Genomic DNA, 23,411 nt, shown 5'->3' on the forward strand with positions numbered 1-23,411 from the left:
GCTGGTAATTGAATAATTGTGGAGGGCTTCTGTAATGGTGGGAGGGCATTGTAGCATGTTCAGCAGCATTCTGGGTCTGTACCTACAAATTGTGACAACCAAAACTGTCTCCAGATATTGCCAAATGTTTCCTGAAGGGCAAAATTGCCCCCTTGTAGAACTACTAAATCAAGGGTAGGGGTGATATATAGTTATAGAGAGAAGTGAGTATAAATGTCCTTATGTATACAATCATATTCCTTCTTTCTGGTTATATAGTCTCTTGTCTCTGACTTTTGGATAAGAAAGAAAAATAAGGGAAATCAGGAAGTGGCAACCTTAAAATAACCCCATTATTTTTATTCTGTTCAAATTTTATTTGATTTTATTTAAATATATTAGAGCAGTGCACATAGCCGAATTATTTATGCCAACAGATCTATGTAAAATCAGTCTCTACCACTGATTAGATGGAGTAAAGAACTATATTACTAACTTGCATAAAAGACTTTCAGAAAAGTTCATAGCTGAAAAGTTGAACACCTAAAGAATAATCAGCATTGGTTTTATAGAGAATTTGCCAGCACTTGTCAGGATCCTTTGCTAATTTTTGAGTTTCGCCAGCACTTGTCAGGATCCTTTGCTAATTTTTGAGTTTCATGGCTAAAATATATCTTTTGATGGCCCTGCATAGATACTCTGTAACTCTAAAAAACATCTTTAGGCCCCGGCTGGTGTGGCTGAGTTGGTTGAGTTGTCCCATGCACCGAAAGGTCCCGGGTTCAATTCCTTGTCAGGGTACGTATCCAGGTTGTGGGTTCCCCGGTCAGGAACCCACAGGTGGAAACTGATCAACGTTTTCTATCACATCAGTATTTCCCTTTCTCTCTCTCCCTCTTAAAAAAAAAAAAAAATCAATAAAACATAGTTAAAAACAACCAAACACAAAAACAACCCACACGTTTACCCAACAGGCATGTTTTTCGAAGCTCATTGTTTTTTATGATAGGTAGATATTCAAGGCTGCAATCCTTGGTCCCTGTGGGCATTCATAAAACGATGACAACTTAGTAGTAACATTTGGGGACTTCATTCTTCTTTGGCTAACTCTCCACAAATAGTGTTATAATCATTCATGTCTTAGTAACCATTAAAGTGAAGTTGAATGAGTGTTGTTGTTTTTTTTCTGTTCCCTTAGAAGTTATGAATGGTACTCTAGAGAATTCAAATGTATAGTTATGAATGGTATCTCAGAATAGTTTCCATTCATGTATATGAAACACTCTTTAATTTAGAAACCAAAAAATTGAATTAGAAACAAGAATTGTTGAATGCTTGCAGAAGAAATAATGTTCAGATAAAGAAGTATCCCAGAAAATTTTGATCTTCATCATGATTTCCACACACTAATAAAGAAATTGATTGCCTGTGATATTATTTTTCAAGCTGTTTTTCTTTTTTGGCAAAATGTTGAAAAGTCTGAGACATACTCTCTTAGTTATAAGAATAATTCCACTTGAACAGAATTAAGTTTCTTAGTTTGTGAGTATAGAAGACATTTTGGAAAGAAGCAGTGGTTCATCTTAGTTCTAATTTGAGTGAATATGTGTGTATATGCATATGTGTATGTATATACATACTTACACACATAAATGATGGCAGCATTTAAACTTTGTAACTGACATAGTAAAGTAACAAGAGCAATTCTTTTACTCTCAAGCATTTAGAATTGAGACCCTTTTCTCCCCTGATAATGCCATTGCTCTATCAAGTACTCAGTCTATAAACTTTCTCACAAATTGTAACTGTGTGAAAGAAAGTCTTATGTCATGTCCATTGATGTTCCCTTCTATTCACAATTGAGAACTGGAAGTAAATTTCCCTTTGTATAATAAGAATACTGATAGTCTTGCCGGGACCGGTTTGGCTCAGTGGATAGAGCGTCGGCCTGCGGACTGAAGAGCTCGATTCTGGTCAAGGGCATGTACCTTGGTTGTGGGCACATCCCCAGTGGGGGGTGTGCAGGAGGCAGCTGGTCGATGTTCCTCTCTCATCGATGTTTCTAACTCTCTATCCCTCTCTCTTCCTCTCTGTGAAAAATCAATAAAAAAATATTAAAAAAAAAAAAAAGAATACTGATAGTCTTTAAGGAATAGTATTTCTGATGACAAAGGCATCTGTGGAATTATGAGAAGTATAAGACCAACTTTGCCCCCTTCTTTATTTTAATTTTTCCCCTTCTTTATTTTTAAAGCTCCTTCAACATTCATTGGGTGATAATTTGTAAAGCACAGTGCTCCACTTTGATCTATGCTATTACAGTCAGTCCTCAGCACTTGAGATAAATTCTGTTATATTAGTAGCTACATTTTATAGATAAACAGGCTCAAAAAGGTTACTAAGTAACTTCCTTAGAGTCACTCAATTAATAATGGATTTGAGATTGCACCTTGTCTTTTTTTTTTAAATCTTCACCTGAGGATATTTTTTCCATTGAGTCTTTTAGAGAGAGTGGAAAGGATGGAGAGGAGGGTGAGAGAGAGAAAAACATTGATGTGAGCAAGACACATCAATTTTTTGCCTTTTGCAGGTGCCCCAATGGGGGGTGGGGGGGAGGATTGAGCCTGCAACCAAGGTACAGTTTGACACCCAACCATTGAGCCACACCAGCCAGGCTCCTGTCTTTTTTTTAAATGAGATCTTTTAAAAGGTAAAATTTACATACAGTGAAATGAATAGAAGTTCAAGTATATTAATTATATGAGTTTTGACAAATGTAAACAGGTGTAGCCAACACCCCAAACAAGAGAACATTTTCATACCCCTTCAGAGTTTCCTCGCACTCCTTCTGGTCAGTCCCCACTGTCTTTTAGACAGCAGCCAGTGTTCTGATTTCTATCACATATTAATTTTGTCATTATTAACTCACACTATGCACTTTTTTTTTGTCTGAATGCTTCTGTTCAACATAAAAGTTTTTGAGATTCCTCCACATTGATGCGTATATCAGTATGAACTTAAGTCTTTTGATACATATTTAGAGTTCTTTCCAACAAACGGTAGCTTCTAATTTGCTTATTCTTATATCATATCCATTTTTATTTTTGCTTTGATAACCACATGTAATTTATTTCCTTTTCCTAACATCCTAGATATATTTGTTTATAAAATCTCTTTAAAATTACACGCTCATTGCAACAAATGACATGACCAGAAGTGAATAAAAAATGAACGTTTCCTCAGATTTATTTTTATTTCTGCCTTTTTTCAATTATGAAAATGATGCTCTTTGGGGGGAAAAAAAAGCCATATTAAAAAATAAGAAGCAGAGAATAAGAATCACCCATAATCCCTCCAGTTAGCATTTTGATATATTTTCTTCTTTCCCTGCACTTTGTTTACCATAGCTGAGACCACAGTTGAGGAATTTTTAGGCTTCCCTTCTTATATTAGGCTTGTCATATCCTCTTTAATCAGTTCTTGTTATTTCAATGTTCATGCCTGTGGCCACCCTAAAGCTAAGTAGCTGGTAGGTAGGAACTTGCTGGGTTGGCCTTGTCAGGCAGCATTTTCAATACTCAGCCGTACACTCCTTCATTACTAACCTCATTCTCATATGTACTACACCCAGCATTTCTTGTAGAGTAGGAGGCAATATAGTTCTGTGGTTATGAGTGTAGATTCTGGAGTCCCTCCATTTGGGTTCAGATGTTGGCTTCTCTGCCGGCCCATGTGGCTCAGTGGTTAAGTGTTGACCCAGGAACCCAGGGGTCACTGGTTTGATTCCTGGTCAGACTTTCTGCAAGCCGCTCCCCCCACCCCCTGCCTTGGGGCTGTGGGGATCAAGCCCGCAACCTGGGATGTGCCCTGACCAGGGACCTCTTGGCTCATAGGTTGATGCTCAACCCCTGAGTCACACAGTTGCTGGGCCCCTGGTTGCTTCTTGTATGTGCCCTGACTGGAGAGTGAACCCACAATCTGCATATTGGGACAGTGCTCTTACAGCTACCTGGCCGGGGCTGAATTATTATTTTTTATATTCTGTACTCCCCATCTGAGTAATGATTTTTAGCACTTTATTTACTGAATTGGGTAGTAAACTATTACGTTTTTTTGTTTTGTTAATCCTTACCTGACAATATTAATCTCATCTGAGGATATTTTTTCCATTGCTTTCAGAGAGAGGGAGTGGGTGGGGAGTGAGAGAGAGAAACATTGTTGTGAGAGACACATATTGCCTGGTTGCCTCTTGCAGGAGGTGAGTTCAAACCCACAGACCAGGTACATGCCCTTGATCAGGAATTGACCCCAAGACCCTTTGGTGCAAGGGCTGACTCTAACCACCGAGCTACGGCCAGGGTGAGTAAACATATTTTTTATTGGTCCTAATAAAAGCAATAGCTGCTGAGAAGTAAGTAAATACCATGTGCCAGGTGCCTTGCCTCTCCCTACACCAATCCTTCAAATCAGTTGTTATTTACAGATGAGAAAAGTGAGGCTCAAAGAAATTCAGGAATGTGCCCACGGGCTAGAATTCAAAACCAATCAAACTCCCTCCATTCTCTCTCTGTCTCTGTCTCTCTCTCTTTTTGACATTTATGATTCTAAAACATGGGCTTAAAATTTTAAAAAAATAGACTTTAGAGTTCTGGTTTATACTAGTAAGTTCTAATATTTGGTGCAGTCTCTTTACTATTTCACACCCTCTGTTTCATATTTAAGTGTCCTTTATATATCCATATCTCTATTTTTAAAAAACCCTATGCATGCAGAAGTTCCTCTGTCCTTTGGTCTTTTTGGTTACCTTTCTAGATCTCCTCTCTTTTACCTTTTTTTTTTTTTTTTTGGTGCTATGATGACTACAACTGTACATTCTCTTCTAGGTACAGATACACTTTGGTTTGTACAAGGGCAGGAGAGTGTGCTCTGTTTCCAGAGCTCTGTGACAGCAGCTGGCATTTGGTTGCCTTTCGTAGCTGTGTTCAGGATAAGTCCAGGGACTCGGAAACGCTTTTCTTTAGAGCTCATCACCCAATAATTATAGTTTGGACTATTTATTCCATTTGCATTACCTTATTTTTGTCTACATGGGAGCTATTTTTCATATTTCTCAACATGCAACTTTATACCGTCATACTTCAAGCTATTGATGTAGAGTTATCTACAAATTGAGAACATTTCACTAGTTTTTTTCCTAGATAATTTCTGAAAGTGTTTAATTCAATATCAATCCCTATATCAGAACTCTTATTTCGATGTTTCTAAAATTAATTTTAGGGGGGGAGATTAGTTTTCTTAAGTCATATTTATTTTCTGTTTTCAGTAGCTTTGGAAGAGGTTTTTTTTTAAAAAATTCTGTCTAATTTTTATTATATCATGCATCCTCTCACTTCAGGTATGCATATGTTATTGATGTCTTGTAGATTTCCAAAGTGGCTGCACCATTTTCCATTTCCACCAGCAGTGTATGAGCCAATTTTTCTACATTCTCACCAATATTTTTAATTGTCTTTTTAATTATAGTCATCCTGGTAGGTTCTAAGCGATAATTTATGTCTTGATTTGTATTTCTCTAATGATTAATGATGTTGAACATCATTTCATGTGTTTGTTGGCTATTTGTATATCTTCTTTTCTTTGGAGAATATTTAAATGGTCTTACCTGTTCTTTTTTTTCATTAAAATATTTTTATTTATTTTATTATTTTTAAAAAATCTTTATTGTTGGAAGTATTGCATATGTCCCCTTTTTCCCCCCTTTGACCCCCTCCAGCCTGCCCTCTTACTGGTTTTTAGAGAAAGGGGAAGGGAGAGGGAAAGAGCACAACACTGATCAGCTGCTTCCTGTGTGTCCCCTACCAGGAATTAAACCAATTTCATTTTTAATTTTTATTCTAGTTTCCTCATATTAATTTTAGAATGCCTTTTAATTTTTATTTATTTATTATTATTATTTTTAATCCTCCCAAGGATATTTTTCCATTGATTTTTAGAGAGAGTAGAAGAAAGAGGGAGAGACAGAAATATTGATGTGTTTGGTTGCCTCCTGTATGCAGCTGGACCTGGGAAGGAGCCTGCAACTGAGGTATGTGCCTTTGACCAGAATCAAACCTGGGACCTTCAGTCTTCAGGCCAACACTTTATCCACTGAGCCAAACCTGCCAGGGCTACTTATTTTTGTTAGTAAATATTTCATTATATAATCTCTCAAATACAAGTATTTCCCCATTGGAGCATAATTATATCAGCATTGTCATATCCCAATATCTTTAAATATCCAGTCACTTAAGGAGTTCTCAGCTCTGAGCGGTGTGTTCTGTGGTTAGAGTGTTGGCCCACACTCTAACCACTGAACACACCGCTCAGACCTTAAAACTTACTTCCTCCTTGCTTGGGAGATACGTTTTCAGGTTTTATGATGGATGTCATACCTTTTATACAGGTTTTAATGATGGAGCCTTTGCTTTTCTAAGAAAGATGCTTAGCACACTTGGGCAGCATTTTTCTTCAGGGCCTTGGGTTCCTCCTAGGTTAAAATGTGACGGTTAAGCTTATCTTCTGCCCCATCAACCCTCTACCCCCGCCTTCCATGATGTGCTGCTCTTTATCCTGACTCTCGTGTTTCATTCATTCAGTCAGGACTGATATAGGACTGCCAACATACTAAACATTGACTCCCCTATTTTCCCAGTTCATTCAGATGTAAGGCCTTCGTTCCTGCTGACTTCCCTGAACGCCCTGTCTCTTTTCATACCGAGAGGTCCTTCCCTGTCCTTTCTCCCAGAGCTCCAGTTCAGATCCTTTGTCACCTTTGCCTTGACTATTATCCATACTCCCAATCTTCCTTTCCAGCTCTATTCTCTTCTTTGCTTAAGCATCTTCCTAAATATTCTGTAATCTATGACTCCATTTGTGTGACTCTTATCATTTAATGACTAAAGTACAAGTTTTTAAAAAAAATTTTTTTTAATTCAATTTGGCGATATGGGGGGCCAGGCCATAGTAACAAGTCTTTTTTTTTTTTTTTAATATATTTTATTGACTTTGTACAGAGAGGAAGGGAGAGAGATACAGAGCTAGAAACATTGATGAGAGAGAGTCATCGATCAGCTGCCTCCTGCACACCCCCCACTGGGGATATGCCTGCGACCAAGGTACATGCCCTTGACCGGAATCGAACCTGGGACCTTTCAGTCCCCAAGCCGACGCTCTATCCATTGAGCCAAACCGGTTTCGGCCATAGTAACAAGTCTTAATTACATTTTTATTTTATTTCAAAGCTGATAAATTTATTTTATCTGCTGATTTTCTTTAAGTTCAGTTTATTGTTGCATTTTAACGGGTAAAGGGATTTTACATTTAATTTAATGAATGAGAATAGCCTCTGAAGCTAATATTTTATTTAATTAAAAAATATTTTAAAGACAAGTGCAAAGTCACTCAGGTCAACCATGTATTAATCAAAATCAACTATTACAATTATATAAAACCTATTCAATTATCAGTTTTGCATTTTTTATTTGATAAAGGAAATCAACATACTTTTGAGAACACATTATATACAAATGATTATGCTAGACATGATCCCCTGTTCTTTTTTTTTTTTATGTATTTTTTATTGATTTTAGAGAGGGAGAGAGAGAGAGAAACATCAATGATAAGAGGGAATCATTGATTGGCTGCCTCTTGCACGCTCCCCACTGGGGATCAAGCCCTCAACCTGGGCATGTGCCCTAGACCAGAATCAAACCTGGGACCTTTCAGTTTGCAGACCAACACTCTATCCATTGAGCCAAACCATCTATGGCATGATGCCCTGTTCTAAAGAAGCTTATATTCTAGGAACAAAAAGAACATGAATGTGTTGTAATATTGTGAAATCTCAAAACTTTATGTCTTAGATTCTTTTTAAAATTTTTATATTACTAGGAGCCCAGCGTGGCCTCCTTGTTCATTGGTCGAGGCTCAACCACTGAGCGACACCAACTAGATCTAATTGTCACATTTTATTCTTCATTATCTGTCACTCCCTTTCTCCTTCCTTGCTTTTTCTCTGATTTCTTTCCTTCATAGTCAGCGTGAGTCAGAAAGGACTTTTCCATTGTTTGGAGACCGCCCCACCCATCTTTCTATCCACTTATCCAGTATTTTATGAAGGATGATGGGTGACAGAAGTGCTGCTTAGCACCTCAGGATTAAAAGTTTGTACCTTCCCTCAAAGAGCTAATAGCGTATCCCTGTTAAAGCTGTAATATGAGATGGATGCTTTAATAGAGGAATAATAGGTGGTTTTGGAAGTGGAGGAGGGCTTGATTAATTCTTTCTGGGGAACAGGTCAGGATGACTTTGTGGAAGCAATTACATTTGGACTGGGCAGGGAAAAATTAATAAAATTTCAAGAAGTGGGGGGGACAAAAATGGTGGATATTCCAGGAAGCAGAAAATGTCTTGAATGAAGTCACAGAAGCATGAGAGTGCAGGAGGCCCTCTGAGTGAACAGAGGTTGAAGTGCAGAGTATTGGAAAGGTATGTACAGAAAGGAGGCTAAAGAAGTATGTCAATGTCAGATAGTGAAAGGCCTTAAATACATATTTGCTCTGATCATTCTCTCCCTGATTTTTCTATCTCAATCTCGTTCTAAAATACCTCTTACCTTTAATTCTCAGATGAAAAATTTCAGATTTGCTTCTGTGTTAGGTGCAGGTTCAATCCCTGGTCTGGATGCATATGGGAAAGCAACCAATCGATGTTTTTCTCTCACATCAATGTGTCTCTCTCATCCCTTTCTCACTTCCCTCTCTCTCTAAAAGTCAATAAGCATGACCTCAATGAGGATTATAAAAAAAACACACACACAAAAATAAAAAATTAAGAAATTAAAAATTGAGGCCCAGAGAGGTTAATTTAATTATTCAAGAAAGTTTCTCAGTGACCACCTAGTCTCAGACTCTATATAGAGCACTTTCTATTATCTTATGTTGATGTTGCAACTTTCTCATTATGTAGATTCTGTCCTTCAATTAGAAGTGTTTCCACTTGGATTATTGCCCCAGTCTTTCACCCCTTCATGTATTAACGTCTCCACACTGCTTCCAGAGAGCTTTCCAAATGCAAATTCATCATGTCACTCTCTGGCCTCAATCTTAAATAGTTCCCAGTAGCCTTCTGCACACTCCAAGTGCTATAGTGTAGCATACAAGGCTCTCTGTGCCTCTGCTTCTGTTTCCCTTATTAGCTTCATCACTCATGACTTCCTGCACTTCAGCCACACCAAGCTATTTGCTGTTCCTGGAACACTGCCTCTGCACACTCTGCTCCCTCCACCCAAAACTTCCCTTAACTAACCTTTTTTGTCCTTTGAGACCCTCTCTCTCTCTTTTTAAAATATGTTTTTATTGATTTTTAGGGAGAGGAATAGAGAGATAGAAACATCGATGAGAGAGAAACATCATCAATCGGCTGCCTCCTGCACACATCTCCATGGGGATTGAGCCTGCAACCCAGGCATGTCCTCTGACTGGGAATCGAACCCACCACCTCTTGGTTCCTGGGTCAGTGCTCAAACACTGAGCCATGCCGGCTGGGCAAGATACCCTTTTTTTACTTACTCCCCTCTGCCCCTAGCCAGAGCTGGATGCCTCCATAACCTTGAACTTATATTTATAGTCACACATCGCAGAATATTATTGTCCACTTTATTTATTTGCCACCTTCAGTAGCTTTTGAGCTTAATGAGGGCATGTGCATTGTTGAATTATATCCAGCCTGAGGCACAGTGCCAGGAACATAAGGTTTATTGAATGAATGAAATGAAAAAACTAACAAATAATTGGATATCACTTTATACAAACCCCACATATAGTTTGACGTCATTTGTTTGCTAGATTCTCACCAGCTTTATCCCTGTTTATAAAAGCAGGAAAGAAAGGAAAGAAAGGAGAAGAGAGAAAGGCATGTGGGGGCGGGGAGTATTGAGGGAAGGGAGGCAGGAAGCTGATTTGGGAGGGAAAGGAAAGGTCTGAGGCTTGTATCATTTTAGGCCAAGTGCCTGGTGATTTTAATGACAGCTTGGATTTCCTTCAAGCTTTGGACATGCGCTAATTTTTATGACTTGCCCTATTCTGACCTTCGTTAGCTTTTTTGAAAATTTATCTCCTTTGGCTGATAACTATAATTTTTTCTCTTTTTGTTAGCGAATAAGAGCTTTGAGGTGCGTGAATAAAAGGGAGGTAGTGGATAACTCATGTTGGTCACGGTGGCCTTGGTTTTTAATTTTTGATGTCTCTTCACTGTACTAGATTAAACCCCTGATCAATTTCTAGGGCTTGGAGAGTATATGTATGTTCTGTCTTGTGATCTGGTGAGCTACTAGGGATTTTAATTCTAAAACAGAAGTAGAACTTGGACTATTCAGATTGGGTTCTCCTATCTGCTGTAAGACTGGAGGTCCAGACTCCCTCCCCATCCTCACCTTCAGAAGGCCAAAACACAAAAGCCACTAAACTGTGGCTTCATCCATTTGATAGATATTTATTGTGCATTCTTTCTGCACCTAGCTTGGTGATAGGCATTAGGATTAGGGATGACTGGTCATCACCCTTAAAAATTCAGTCTAGTGGGAGAGCAAATAAAATCAGTCATTTTAGTGTTGTGTGATGGGCTAGGCATTCACAGGATGTTATGGAAATTTAAAGAGTGTGAAAGTGAGCCAACCTTTGGTGAAGGCATGTCAAGAGCTCAATCTTAGAAGACTTTAGAAGTTGGTGGGAGTAGTGGTGGGTGGTCAAACTTGAGCAAAAGTATGAAGGCAAGGCAGGCTGGTGTGGCTCAATCATTGAGCTCTGACCCATGCACAGAGAGGTTGCTGGTTCAATTCCTGGTCAGGGTGTGCAGGAGGCAGCCAATAGATGTGTCCCCTCTCATCGATGTTTCTTCTTCTCCCTTCTTCTCTCTGTAAAAATCAATCATAAAAAAAATCTTTAAAAAAAAAAAGTATGAAGGCAAGAGAGAACAGGATGCAGTGGGGAGCTATGGGAAGGCCTGTAGATTTCATGGAAGGGTATATATGTATGAAGATGTGATAGATGAGCCATATAAAGGGACCATATTGTGAAAGACCTTTTCTACTTTCCTAAATAAAATATTTATTAATGGATTATCAAGTAGGAGTCTTTTCACTCATTCAGTGTTAGGTGTTCAGTGTTTCTCTTACTGTTGTCTCTTGAGCATCTGAGTTTTATATTTTATTTCTTTGATTTGTTCTTTTTATGATATCTGAATTTGGAGCCTTCTTTCATTTTATGCGGTAAGTGACTCCACTTTCAGTACTATCCAGTTGGACCCTACACTTAGGCCTTGTGGAGTGGATGATGTATAGCTTTTCAGGCAGTTGGAAAGAGGAGGACTTAAATGACCTCCAAAGGCTAATGTCAGGCCCCCAGTCAGTGTCACTGCAGTTCATGCATGGAGAGGGGGAAAGGAACTTAATTATGGAGGAGGGGAGTCTAACCCTGCTTGAATGAGTAGCTGAACGTCCTGGGCCTGCCCCTCAGTCTCAAAAGAGACTTCTTCCATTTGCTGCCAAAGAGGCCATAGGGAGAGCTCACATAAATACCATCCTCGCTCTTAGGTGTGCAGAATAGGTCCACCAAATAGCCTTCTGGTCTCCATTGGACAGAGTTCGGCACCTTATTGTCCTCCAGAAAATCGGTTCCTTTGAAACATGGCAATTGTAGGCCAGCAGACATTTAAAAACACCATATATATATATATATATATATATATATATATATATATATATATGTGTACAAAAGTACGAGTTTATCAGAATGAGACTTGAGTCATTGAAATCTTTTAGAGGGCTTAGTCTTAACTGCTGGTATACCTTTTACCTGCAGAATTCTTGCTTTTAATGGTGCTGTCCTTCAGGAGGTTTGTGACGATCAGATGTTAGGCTCCTTCCTTCTGCTGACATTTGGTAACTGTTCAGAAACCATTGCATTGTTTGGGATGAGGAACCCATGTCACCATCGTTTCGGATTATAAAATAGCTTTCCATAATTAGGTTGGATGATAGTAGAAGACAGCCTTATGCAGGCAGGAACTGTTCCAGCGTGGCTACAGTCTGAATGGCCGAAGGAGTAGTCACAGCAGCCTCCTCCGTCTCGTTAATTTGTTTTGGGAAATGGTATCTGTGAGGCAGAGCTGTATCTTTGGCTCATCAATACGGAGTCTGAACAGGATATCTATTTCTGTAAAATCCTTGAGAGTTGTTAAAACTCTTAGTACTTTAAAAATAATATTTTTAGCCGAAACCGGTTTGGCTCAGCGGTAGAGCGTCAGTCTGCGGACTGAAGGGTCCCAGGTTTGATTCCGGACAAGGGCATGTACGTTGGTTGCACGGGCACATCCCCGGTAGGGGGTGTGCAAGAGGCAGCTGGTCGATGTTTCTCTCTCATTGACGTTTCTAGCTCTCCATCTCTCTCCCTTCCTCTGTAAAAAATCAATAAAATATATTTTAAAAAAATAATATTTTTATTTGGGAGGGAAAATGCTATACATACATGGCTTCAGTTGTTACCTGTACAACATATATATTCATGCAGTTCTTGCTATTTCTAAAGCTTGGGGAAAAGTTTTATGTTAATCCAAATAAAATTTTAATTTTTCTAAATACATATTCTTTTTTTAAAAAAATATATTTTATTGATTTTTTACAGAGAGGAAAGGAGAGAGATAGAGAGCTAGAAACGTCGATGAGAGAGAAACATCGACCAGCTGCCTCTTGCACACCCCCTACCGGGGATGTGCCCGCAACCAAGGTACATGCCCTTGACCGGAATCGAACCCGGGACCTTTCAGTCCGCAGACCCATGCTCTACCACTGAGCCAAACCAGTTTCGGCTCTAAATACATATTCTTATCTTAATACTCATTGTTAGATTTTCTTAGGAGGTAGAAAAACAAAGCTCAGTCTTAATTTTTTATCTGTGTAAGCCTTTTCCCTCCATTTAAAAAAAATATTTTATTGATTTTTTTATAGAGAGGAAGAGAGAGGGATAGAGAGTTAGAAACATGGATGAGAGAGAATCATCGATCAGCTGCCTCTTGCACACCCCCTACCGGGGATGTGCCCGCAACCAAGGTACATGCCCTTGACCGGAATCAAACCCGGGACCCCTCAATCTGCAGACCAGCGTTCTATCCACTGAGCCAAACCGGTTTCGGCCTTTTCCCTCCATTTTAATAGAAGTTCTTAAGTGCCCAGACTATGACAAGCCCATTTTCAAAGATTTAGCTATGCAATTTATTTACCCTTGTTCACCAAGAAAGAGTAAAAACCAAAGAACCAGTGGCTACTGAAGGAAAAATGTAACAGCAAATCTTTGAGGGCCTGGAGACCAGAGAGCAAGAAGAATGCTGGGGGTGGTCTCAGGGAGCTGTGATGGGTAGTGACAAAATGGAAATAAGTAATGGAAATGTTAGGCTACTATATACTAACATTTTGGCTTGGAATTGTCTTTCTAAGGGAAGCCTTTGTGATGATTGAAATGCCACAGAATTCATCTGGCTTTTTGTCCCATGAAGGCATTAGAATTTAAAACAGATCCTTTAACATGAGTTATTGGAAACAAGAAATGCCAGTTCAGTTAGGGCAGGTGGTATTTAAATACCCTTCTCCGTGGGATGGGGCTCTTCCCGCCAAATCGTTTGTGGGTAAATCACAACAGAGACCCACAAAGTGCAGCTGTCTGTCTGTTTAAAAAGAAACATCAGTTTCTTGCATTTTGCTAAGTGTTAAAGGTTAATTTAAAATATTAATGCTGAAAAGATTAATTTAAGATATTAAGTCTAGTAGGCAAGAATACATGTACATATTGTAATTACTTCCTTTTACAATTAAAGTAATTGGGTTGTATTTAATGACCTATTTACATTTAATAACTAAAAAGACTTATCTTTTTAGTATTCCCTATATGCAGAAAGAGGTAGGGAAAAATCACTTCTGATATAATTATCTTTACTTGGGCTAAAAAAGGGAAAACAACTGTGCTTTTTAGAATACAGGGGTCCTCAAACTTTTTAAAGTGGGGGCCAGATCACGGTCCCTCAGAGAGCTGGAGGGCCGGACTATATGAACTACTAATTCCTACTGTAACACCTCGGCTGCGCTCACTGCCCAAAAAACCTGGCGGGCCGGATCAGACTCCTCTGCGGGCCGCATGTGGCCCGCGGGCCGTAGTTTGAAGACCCCTGGGTAAGAAGAGTATTATTTTAAAACATACAGTTTAGAGGAGAATCCAAGATGGCTGCTTGGATAGGCACCTAGCCGCAGCCGCACGCAACAATTTCAATAAAATACAACTAAAATATAAAATGGACATCACCCAGAACTACAGGAAAGTCGACTGACTGGAAATTCTACAACGAGAAGCAAGGAGAAAACCAGAAGAAAGCGCGGAGGAGTTGTAAAAGCCTAAGGTACGGAGACACGCGGCGCGCGGAGAGGATGGAGCCAGAGAGGAGGGAGGCCGAGTGCCTGGCTGGCGTTCCCTAGCGGGAAGCAGAGAAAAGCTCCGATTGTGCTGGGCCCCCAACTGCTCTGAACCTCCGTTCTAGGCCAGACCCCGGGGACCCAGGCTCATCCATAGGGAGCTGGGCTGTAAGGCGGAACCTGGGGAAGTGGCGAAAGGAGGTCCCAGAGGCGTGCACACAGCGCGCAGAGAAGGGACGGCCGGCTGTGCCCTAGGACTGCCCTGGCGGGAAGGAGACAGGCTCCAGACTGCTCTGAACGCCACCTCCAACTTCACTTCCAACTGAACTGAACCCCAGTTTCGGGCCCATTGCGGGAGAGCCTACACTGTTTGGTAGCAGGCGAAAATCGAGGGCACCTTTCTCTCAGAGGCGCTTGCAACAAGTACTGAAGGACCCTGAGTCTCAGGAGTCGCATAGGGCGGGGCTGACGGAAGCCAAAGCTGTAGGCTCCACCCTGAAACTCCGCCCCATCAGAAAAGCTGTCTGCGAAAATGCCTAAACCAAATAGATCACAAACAAAAGAAATGGAGGACAAAAAGCGACTGGTTATAGAGTTCAAAACCACACTTATAAGGTTTTTCAAGAGTTTCCTAGAAAAGGCCGATAAAATAATTGAGACCTATGAGGATATGAAAAGGGATCAACAAGAAATAAAGAATACATTGTCTGAAATAAAAAATATTATACAGAGTCCTAAAAACAGAATAGAAGATCGCAAGAATCAAGTCAAAGATTTGGAACATAAAGAGCCAGAAGACACTCCTCTGCAGAAGCTAGAAGGCAAGAGAATCCAGAAAATTGAAGATAATGTAAGAAACCTCTGGGACAACTTCAAACGATCCAACATCAGAATCATGGGGGTCCCAGAAGATGAGAGAGAGCAAGATATCGAAAACATACTGAAAGAAATAGTGACAGAAAACTTCCCCCACCTGGTGAAAGAATTGGACTTACAAGTCCAGGAAGCACACAGAACTCCAAATAAGAGGAATCCAAAGAGGACCACACCAAGACAAATCATAATTAAGATTCCAAGAGCAAAGGACAAAGAGAGAATATTAAAAGCAGCAAGAGCTAAGCAGGAGGTTACCTATAAAGGAGCACCTATACGATTGTCAGCTGATTTCTCAACAGAAACCATGCAGGCCAGACGGGAATGGCAAGAAATATTCAAGGTGATGAATAGCAAGAACCTACAGCCAAAAATACTCTACCCAGCAAAGCTATCACTCAGAATCGAAGGTCAGATAAAGAGCTTCACTAATAAAAAAAAGCTAAAGGAGTTCATCACCACCAAACCAGAATTATATGAATTGCTGAAGGGGGTTCTTTCAGAAGAGAAAGTAAATAAAGATAAAAATTATGAACAACAAATACGTAACTATCAACAAGTGAATCTAAAAACCAAGGAAATTAAAAAAAAAAATCTGATGAACAATATTAACTGTTGAATATAATAGAATCAGAGGTATGGAAGGGGAGTGAACTAATGATTCTTGGGGAAAAGGGGAGAGGGGAATGTGGGAAGAGACTGAACATAAACTGTGCACCTATGGATGAGGACAATGGGGAGTGGGGAAAGGGCAGAGGGTGGGGTGGGAAGGGGGGGGAAAGGAACACTTGTAATAATATGAACAATAAAAATTTATTTAAAAAAAAACAAAAAAAAAAAAACAACATACAGTTTAAGAATTACCCATAGGATTGTATTTTGGTTCATTGTAAAAGAAGATGAAAGGTTATCCGCTTTAAAAAAAAAGAAGTCCCCAGTGACAGGATTCGATGAGCTGAACAGAAAATAAAAGTTAAAGTGATTCTCAGAGACCCTATAGATGAAAGGAACCCGTCCGAAGTGATGGAACCCCAAATGCCTAGCTGTTTGAAAACAGAAATTTGTTTGAAAAGCATCTGAACATATTATCTGAGGCTGGCACTTTAAATGAGCCAGTGTTTATGTTGTTTAAAGTGAAAGTTGTGAAGGCTCTGAGCAGCTGGCTAACATTGGGCGGAGAGAGAGAGAGAGAGCAGTGTGTTATCCTCATTAACACCATTTCAGTTCTAGGGTAAATATGTCGGGAAGGTTTCCTGGTGTTAGCCTACAGTCTTTTTTTTCAAGGGGGAGAAACTAGTCTGGGGTTTGGTGGCACTTGTATGTGAAAAGGAGAAATATGGGCATATTTGTCTAATGTCTTGGTTCAGGCATTTTGTGAAGAGTCAGCGCAGTGTTGTGGAAAGACCATGAAACGTGGACACAGATGGGCCTGGGTTTAAAAGCTGTGTGACTTTGATAAAGTTACAGAACCACTCTTGGTTTTCAGAATGCTACTACCTAACCTTGAAGAAGTGTTTCGAGGATTGGAGATGTTGAATGGACACTATAGGATACAAAGAAGTTTTTTAAGAGGTCCCACCTTGACTCCAGATAGCTGCTGTTCTAACTGCTACTTCTATTGGGTTTAAAGTTATTTTGTTTCTCAGTTCCCGTACTTATAGAGTTGTATACTCCAAAAACCTGTGCTACAAAATAGAATGTAGTGACTGCCATTAAACAAAGGTTCAGCATACCTCTTTGGAGCTCTTGGAGAGGAAGACATGACTTCAGACTAGAAGGGTCAAGGAAGGCTGCTTAGAAAGTGGTGACATTTGCCTTGGCCTTTAAGATGAAAGGATTTTTGTTTTGTTTTCTTAATCCTCATCTGAGGATCTTTTTCCATTGTTTTTTAGAGAGAGTGGAAGGCAGGGGGAGAGACTAAGAAAAAGAAACATCAGTGTGAGAGAGGACATCAGCAGTTGCCTTCTACATGGCCTGACCAGGGCTTGGGATCAAGCTTGCAACTGAAGTATGTATGTGCCCTTGACCAGAATCGAACCTGGCACCCTTCAGGCCGTGGGCCAACGCTCCTTCCATTGAAAAAACCGGCTAGGGCAGATTTTTTCTTTCTTTCTTATATTTTTTTTTTTTCTTTCTTTCTTTCTTTCTTTTTTTTTTTTTTAATATATTTTATTGATTTTTTTCACAGAGAAGAAGAGAGGGATAGAGAGTTAGAAACATCAATGAGAGAGAATCATCGACCAGCTGCCTCCTGCACATCCCCCACCGGATTGGGGGATGTGCCCGCCACCAAGGTACATGCCCCTGACTGGAATTGAACCCAGGACCTTTGAGTCCGCAGGCCAATGCTCTATCCAATGAACCAAACCAGCTTCGGCACAGATTTTTTCTTTTTTAAAGAAATGCCACAATCCCGATAATCCCTTTGAGACTGTTTTACTTTCAAAGTACTTAAAGTGAAACTACTGAATTGACTGTTGAACAAGATTTTAGAAGACTGATACCGTTTGTCTTATTCTTAAGATTGGCATAATATAAGCAGGGGCCATCCATTTCTTTCTCAGAATTTGTCTCCACACTCATGGAGAGCCTGACTTAGAAGGTAAGAGGCCTACCTACCACAAGCCTCCAGAGAGCAGAGAAAAGAGACCGATTGGAAGAGGCCTTTTGTAATGCTCAGTGCTGTTTGATTTGATCTGCTCTCCTTGGATTGTTTCCTTACCAATGGAGGTGCTAGACACCCCTCTGGAAGGCTCACATATATTATCTCATTTTATTCTATGTGGTTGGTTTTATTTTTCCCATTTTACGATGAGGCTCAGAGATTCAGCAGCCTGAAGTCATACAGCTTGTGGCTCAGGGCATCCTTGATTCCTTTGACTGAACGTGTCTCTGGGTTCATTATTGATTTTTAAATGTGGTTAGCATCTACATGAACATTAACTTCAAAAAAGAAAAGATAAGTTTCCATTGTTTGTAATTATGATGATTCAAAAGGATAAATTAAATATATTATTCAAGTATGTTATATACTTATGGTGATATTATCTTTTCTATTTGCTATGTTTGTTTGATTTCAGAACACCTACTTTTTCCTGTTATGTCTTTCTTTTAAAATTTTTTAAAATTTATATATATATATATATATATATATATATATATATTTATTTATATATTTATTTATTTATTTTTTCAGAAAAAGAGAGAGAGAAACATCAGTTTGTTGTTCCACTTATTTATACATTCATTGGTTGATTCTTGTATGTGCCCTGACTGGGAATGGAACCCCTAACCTTGTTGTATGGGATGACGTTCTACCATTGAGCTACCCGACCAGGGTTCCTGTTATTTCTTCTAAAAGTATTCATGTTAAACACTTATTAAAGATAAATTGAAATTATTCTGACTAAGACTTTTGCAATACCTTGATTGGGGACATTGCAAAACTACAGTGGAAATCAATTCTGACTTGAACAGAAAGGGTTATTCCTTGTAGAAGGAAAACAAAGGAGGGGAAAGCCCTGTGAGTGCCCCGTCTTCCTGTCTACGTCAGTTCCAACCATGGAGCAGGGTGGGGATCTCAAGCAGAGCATGTTGTTCTTTTTGAAGAGACAGAGATTGTAGTTCAGGAGAGGCCGAGGAATCTAAAAGCTGTGAGGTGGAGTCCTGGAAAGGTGAGCTGTGCTCTAGGAGTCTCCTCAGGGTCCCCTTCAGTCTTTGCTGACCTCACACAGGCCTGGAGTCAAACTCCAGGAAGTTGGGGAAAGATGACCAGGAATCCAGAGCAAGGAGGTGTTCGAGTTCCTAGCAGCCAGAGTGAAGAGCCCATGCTGCTCACTGGGAATGTTCAGTAGAGATGGTAGAAGGCCCACATCTTGGTACTAGAGTTAAAATAGTCATAGAGTAAAGACTACTGTAGACCCACCCTTAAAAAAGCTTAAAAACAAGCCTTCAGAGGTACCAACCTGAATGAAAATAACTGCCTACCAGAATAAAGCTTACCATTCTTGAAATGAAGACAACAATACTAGATACTCAACATTGTAAAATCACAATGTCCAACATCCAGTCAACAGTTAACAGACTCACTCAGTGCTTGAGTGTCGATCTGTGAACCAGGAGTTCAGGGTTCGGTCCCCAGTCAGGGCACATGCTCGGTTTGCAGGCTCAGTCCCCAGTAGTAGGTGTGCAAGAGGCAACTGATTGATTCATTTTCACTCGCATCGATATTACTCTCTCCCTTCTTCTCCCTTTCTTTCTCTCAGAACAACAAACACAGCCCTGGTCAGTGTGGCTCATTTGCTTGGGCATGGTCCCATGCACTGACCGGTCATTTGTTCTCGTCCTAGTTGGGCCACCTGCCTAGGTTGTGGGGTTGATCCCCCCAGGAGGGGACATGTAGGAGGTAGCCAATTGATGTTTCTCTCTCACATCAGTGTTTCTCTTTCCTTCTCCCTTTCCCTTCCTCTTTTTCTAAGCTCAAGCTGATTTGGCTCAGTGGATAGAGCGTCAACATGCAGATCAAAGGACCCCAGGTTCAGTTCTGTTCAAGGGCACATGCCCAGGGTTGTGGGCTCAATACCCGGTGGGGGCGGGGGGAGGCCATGAAGGAGGCAGCCAATTAATGATTCTCTCTCATTATTGATGTTTCTACCTCTCCCTCTTTCTTCCTCTCTGAAATCAATAAAAAAAATTAAAATAAAATAAAATCAATAAACATCCTATATAATAAAAGGCTAATATGCAAATTGTCCCCTCAACCACAAGTTTGACCAGGATTTCAACCAGGGGGTGGGGCCGGCCAGCCTGGCCGGACCTGACCTGTGCACAAATTCATGCACTGGGCCTCTAATATGTTATCAAAATAAAATAAATAAAAACATTTTTATGAAATAAATACTGGAGTAGGGATCGTATCTGTCTCAGTCTCTGTCTCTTTTTGTTAATCCTCACCTGAGGGTATTTTTCCCATTGGTTTTTTTAGAGAGTGGAAGAGATGGGGAGAGAGAAAGAGAGAGATAAAACATTGATTGATTGCCTCCCAACTGGGACCAGGGAACAAACCTTAGTCTAGGTCTGTGCCCTTGACTGGGAATTGAACCTGAAAGCTGCCACTGAGCCACACCAACCAGGGTTCATCTCTGTTTCTATTTTTTTTTGTTTTTTCCATAGTGTTGTTTGGTGAAATTTGAATATTGTAAGACAGTTATAGAATCACCATTTTAGGATTGGAGAGAACTTTTTTTTTTTTTAATCCTTACCTGAGGTTATTTTTCTATTGATTTTTATTGATTTTTAAAATATATTCTTTATTGATCTCAGAGAGGAAGGGAGAGGGATAGAGAGAGATAGAAACATCAGTGATGAGCCGAAATGGTTTGGCTCAGTGGATAGAGTGTTGGCCTGCGGACTGAAAGGTCTCAGGTCCGATTCTGGTCAAGGGCATGTACCTTGGTTGCGGGCACATCCCTGGTAAGGGAGTGTGCAGGAGGCAGCTGATTGATGTTTCCTCTCATCGATGTTTCTGACTCTCTGTCCCTCTCCCTTCCTCTCTGTTAAGAATCAATAAAATATATATTTTTAAAAACACATCAGTGCCGAAACCGGTTTGGCTCAATGGATAGAGCGTCGGCTTGGGGACTGAAGGGTCCCAGGTTCGATTCCAGTCAAGGGCATGTACCTTGGTTGCAGGCACATCCCCAGTTGGGGGTGTGCAAGAGGCAGCTGATAGATGACTCTCTCTCATTGATGTTTCTAACTCTCTACCTCTCTCCCTTCCTCTCTGTACAAAATCAATAAAATATATTACAAAACAAAAAACACAAAAAAAACACACACATCAGTGATGAGAGAGAATCATTGATTAGCTGCCTCCTGCACACCCCCTACTGGGGATCGAACCCGCAACCTGGGCATGTGCCCTTGACCGGAATCAAACCTGGGACCCTTTTGTCCACAGGCTGATGCTGTATCCGCTGAGCCAAACTGGCCAGGGCAAGGTTGGAGAGAACTTTTAAAGATCATCTTGTCTACTCTCACATATTATAGAAAAAGAAATATTATATTTTATTGATTTTGAGATGTACATTTTCTTTTTTTTAAAAAGTCTTTATTGTTGAGAATATTACAGATATCTCCCTATATCCCCCCATTGCCTCTCTACGCCCGGTTCTGCCTTGCCCCATACATTTTAATTTCTCTTAAGTCATGATGCAGCTTAGCAGTTAGTGGTATCTTAGATTCGATGCCATATGGTAAAAGCCCATTAGGATTGTGGCTTCTCCATAAATTCTTAGTGGTACAGTTCAAGGCTTCTGCTTAAATTATCCCCACCTGGAAAACCTTTTCCTCTTTATTTTTTATATCCAAATTCTGCTCAGATCAGATTTTTATACCAGGAAATCTCCTCAGTTCACAGTGATCCTTTCATTTTTCCTATTGTCATTTGTTTTTAAATATATTTTATTGATTTCTTACTGAGAGGAAGGGAGAAAGATAGAGAGCTAGAAACGTCGATGAGAGAGAAACATCGACCAGCTGCCTCTTGCACACCTCCTACTGGGGATGTGCTCGCAACCAAGGTACATGCCCTTGACCGGAATCGAACTTGGGACCTTTCAGTCCGCAGACCGATGCTCTACCACTGAGCCAAACCGGTTTTGGCCCTATTGTCATTATTGACTACATCATTTATTTGATAATTGAACTTGTATTTATTTCCTATACTAGAGGCCCGAATTCTTGCACGGTGGGGTCCCTCCGCCTGGCTGGTGATTGGGGCCGATTAAGGCCAGCCAGCTTGGGGCGGAGGGGCCGAGGGAGGTTGGCTGACTATGGGAGGGTCGGCTGTGGGAGTGCACTGACCACCAGGGAGCAGCTCCTGCGTTGAGCATCTGTCCCCTGATGGTCAGTGTGTGTCATAGCTATTGGCCGATTGTCCGGTCCTAACCGTCCCTTAGGCTTTTAGATACATACATACATACATACATACATACATACATACAAACTTTGGTTTTGTCTTCGCCTCAATTATAAGTTCTTGGAGTAAAGGGAGGGATTTTATACTTCTTTGTGTGTCTGCTTGATAAATATTCATTGATTGATAAGAGTATTATAATTAGTAGTTAATGAAGCTTATTAATGTTCTTTAATGGTGAAGAGAACCATATATAAAACATTTAGAGGAGAAACCAAGATAGCGGCATAGGTAACCGCCTAACTGCAGTCTCACACAACAATTTCAAAAAATACAACTAAAATATAAAGTGGACATTATCCAGAACGACAGGAAAGTTGACTGACTTGAAATTCTACAACGAGAAGGAAAGAGAAAACCAGAAGGAAAATCAGAGGAGCTGTAAAAGCCTAAGGTACGGAGACACGGTGCGCACGTGGGGAGAGGACGGAGCCGGAGAGGAGGGGCGGCTGAGTGCCTGGCTGGCGTTCCCTAGCGGGAAGGAGATAAAAGCTCCAGACTGTGCTGAACCCCAAACCCGACAGCACTGAACCCCAGTTCTAGGCCGATCCTGGGGACCCAGGCTCATACAAAGGGAGCCTGGGCTGTAAGGCGGAAGCTCCCAGCGGCGAAAGGCAGAGCTCCCGAGTCACGCACATTTCACGTAGAGGACAGACTGTTGATTGAGCCGCTGGATTGCCCTAGTGGGAAAGAGACATAAGCTCTGGACTGCTTTTAACCCCACTTCCAACTGCACTGAACCCCAGTTGCGGGCTCGTTGGGGGAGAGACTAGACTGTCTGGTAGTGGGCGAAACTCTAGGGCACCTTTCAGAGGTGCTTGCAGCAAGTACCAAAGGACACTGAGGAACACTGAGACTCAGGAACCTCATAGGGCGGGGCTAACTGGAAGCCAAGGCTATAGGCTCCACCCTAAAACTCCGCCCCATCCAAGCTGAACACAGAGGCTCTTGCAGTTTTCCAAGTCTAGTCGAATAAGGCTGTTTCCTGACATAGATACAGCTGATCCTTCCACCCTACCAATTCAGGGAAGCAGCAAAAATGCCGAGACAAGGAAACAGATCACAAACGAAAGAAATGGAGGACAAAAA

General features: G+C 40.6%; 1 protein-coding gene across 3 annotated transcripts in view; it reads left to right on the forward strand.

The window, feature by feature from the left end:
- Nucleotides 1-23,411, forward strand: part of WASF2 (WASP family member 2) — a gene marked incomplete at its 3' end in the record, with an annotated part of 64,263 nt that overhangs the window by 9,594 nt on the left and 31,258 nt on the right. Inside the window, exon 1 of one of the 3 annotated variants that reach the window (XM_084874992.1) lies at nucleotides 17,278-17,354. The exons of the other annotated variants lie outside the window; for them this stretch is intronic. Of the gene's footprint in view, nucleotides 1-17,277; nucleotides 17,355-23,411 lie in introns of those variants that run through there. 3 annotated transcript variants of the gene reach the window in all.

The sequence above is a fragment of the Pipistrellus hanaki genome, assembly GCF_964339955.1.
Source record: "Pipistrellus hanaki genome assembly, chromosome: 2".
Lineage (NCBI taxonomy): Eukaryota > Metazoa > Chordata > Mammalia > Chiroptera > Vespertilionidae > Pipistrellus > Pipistrellus hanaki.